This window comes from Nannospalax galili, unplaced genomic scaffold (assembly GCF_000622305.1).
Source record: "Nannospalax galili isolate Female #2095 unplaced genomic scaffold, S.galili_v1.0 scaffold381, whole genome shotgun sequence".
Classification (NCBI taxonomy): Eukaryota; Metazoa; Chordata; class Mammalia; order Rodentia; family Spalacidae; genus Nannospalax; species Nannospalax galili.
In genome coordinates, this window is record NW_008347312.1 from 1,827,082 (window position 1) to 1,829,841 (window position 2,760).

Consider the following 2,760-nt stretch of genomic DNA (forward strand, 5'->3'; position numbering starts at 1 on the left):
CGACGCTCTAGGCGGGCCGCACTCTACTACTCTTGGAGGGGGCGGCCTGTGCGGCCGGCCTCTGCCGGACTCCAAGCCGCCCACGATTTCTTAAGTGAACACGCAGAAGGTAATTTAGGTTATCCGTTCTGTGCTTTTTTTTCCTGGAGGAAAAGAATATCCAGTCTCTAGTCCTTTTCTGTTCCTATGGCAACCCACGGTAACTCCCCCTCCGCGTTGGACGCTCCCCACCTGGACTGTCGGGGGAAAGGGCACCTTTCCTGGGTCTGGGCCGGCTTGTTCCGGTCCCCGAGGACTACACTTCCGGTTCAGCGGCTTTAGGAGCTTCTTTTCTCTCCAGCTCTTGCTTGGTGTAGTTCTCACTGAGTCGTGAATTTGGAGAGAGCCGGGTACTGGCTGCACACTCCTAGGTGGGCCGCGGCTCGAGGGGACGATCAGTTTGCATCCTAGGCTGGAGCTGCCTAGGCAGAGAAACAAATCCTCTTGTTTTCGGGTGAGGAAAACAGCTGTTTTGAATAAGAGAGACGAGAGAGGGAGAGAGAGAGTGTGTGTAAGCAGACTCTTCAGTTTCCATGTTAGATCTAATCTGTTTTTACAACATTCTGATGTAATTCATATGTACTTTCGACTTTCAGAAAGACTGGTGGTGCAGACAATACGTGATAGTAGGCAAGCATATTCTCTTTGACTAGTCCCTGAATTGCTCCATGACTACAACTTTGACTCTTAAGAAATCTGTAAGAGCCAGTCATTAAATTTGTTGCCATCCCAATTTCTATGTCTTCAGAGTGGACCACCAACCCAAGGATACTGTAGATTTTTTTAAACATGTGGTAGATTTACACTGTTGTTGCATGAGGTAATTTTAGATTAGTGCATGAATGAGTACTTCCATTTTAATGGTTAGATACTTTTTATGGCAAACAATTACGGTAACTAGTTTCCTCTTTTTAAGTTCATTTATAAAAGAACAAAAGCTGGTTTTAAAATGTTTAACCATTGGTGATATGGACAAATGACAACTGTTAATAACGTCCTCTTGTTCTTAGATTATAACACCATCTAAACAATAAACGGTGACCCAAGTATCCTAAACGGGGGAAATTCTGTTCAAAACGTCGCATAATTCATGGTGTCAGCTACATAAAAAAACAAAACAAAACAAAACAAAACTCTGACTTACCCGGTGTTTTGGAATATTTCAGATTTGTCTGTTAAGCTTTAAACTACAAGGCAGGAGTGCCATCTTGTGGGCAGATGTACCACTTCGTATCATGGCATACAATTTCATAACTGCTGCTTACATGGCCGATTTTGCCACAACTCTTAATGATTTTATTGCAGATGAGAACAAAATCCTTGAAATTGTTTTGACCTAGGGAGTTTTGAAAGCCCTGAGAGGTTAAGCAGACAGATAGACAACATATATACGTAAGACCAGATGAGTGCACTACTTGAAGACTTAATTATTAATGTGGAATTCATTCTGACCCCATGGAGCAGACTATCTTGAGCTGGAATGTGGTAGGAGTGTGTGTGTGTGTGTGTGTGTGTGTTTGGGGTGGAATAATCTAAAAATAAATGAGATGGTGGGGAGGAAAATAGACCATAAGAGCAGGGTGTGGTGGCACACCTTTAGCCCCAGAATTTGGGAGTTTGAAGCAGGAGTGCTGGGAGCTGAGTGTTCAGGGCTGCCAGGTGCTGGCTGCTTGCCCCAGGAGAGCAGCCAATGGGATATTGGTAGAGCCTATCCTGGCTGACCTGAGGTTGAGACACAGGCAGTTTGGCTCCCGAAGAGCAGCCAAGGGTATATTGGCAAGGCCTATCCTGGCCACCCCGGAGCTGAACATGTACAGGTCAGTCTCTGATAATCAGTCTCCAGGCGCCCGTCTTTGTCTTAGTAATTCTGCTTCAGTGCTGCTCATACAATTACATATGATAAGTGAAACCGTTCCTAGGATTCTGATAATTCTGGCTTATGACTTGTGAGACAGAATTTGAAAAATTGATGCAAAGATGCAAATTGCTTGGGAGATTTTCATTACTGTGGAAAACATTATTTGAGGATCCAACAAAAGTTGGCATTGACACTGGTGACCTATAACTAAGAAAAGGTGCTACACAGGACATGAAAGTGCCTTTGGGTATAGATCTGGTAGTAAAGAAGAAAGGAAAGTCCGATTGCTTCCTACATCATTCAAACTTAACTGATAGTTTAGAATGATTCCAATAAAAGTTTGCTGGAAGAAAAGACTGAAGTCTCAAAGAATAACTCACCATGAAGGTCTAGGCTAATGTGGACTCCATGTGAAGTTTTGAGTAGGCAGAAAGAGTTTGTGTTATGTGTGCATTGCTAAAGCTCGGATGTTCAGCTGCCTACCTGGGGATGCTTCATTGGGAACAATAATTGAGCATAAAAGAAAAATCTATATATTACTCTAAAAAGTTGTGATGTTTGAATCTGTCTATTTTCATGAGTACTTGAGAGTCTGGATCAGTAAGGACAACCTGATAGTAAAGGTTAGTCACTATGGCACTGCAGGACAAGTTTTAATAGCAGCGGAAGCTAGGCCTAGTGGCACATATCTTTAATCCTAGCTCCTGGGAAGCAAGATGAGCAGATCCCTCGAGTTCCAGATTAGCCTGGTCTACGTAGTAGCAGGTTCCAGGTCAGCCAGGACTACACAGTGGAACCCTGCTTCAGAAAAAAAAAGCAAAAACAAAACCCAGAACCAGTAGAAACAAAAGAATCTTTAGAAT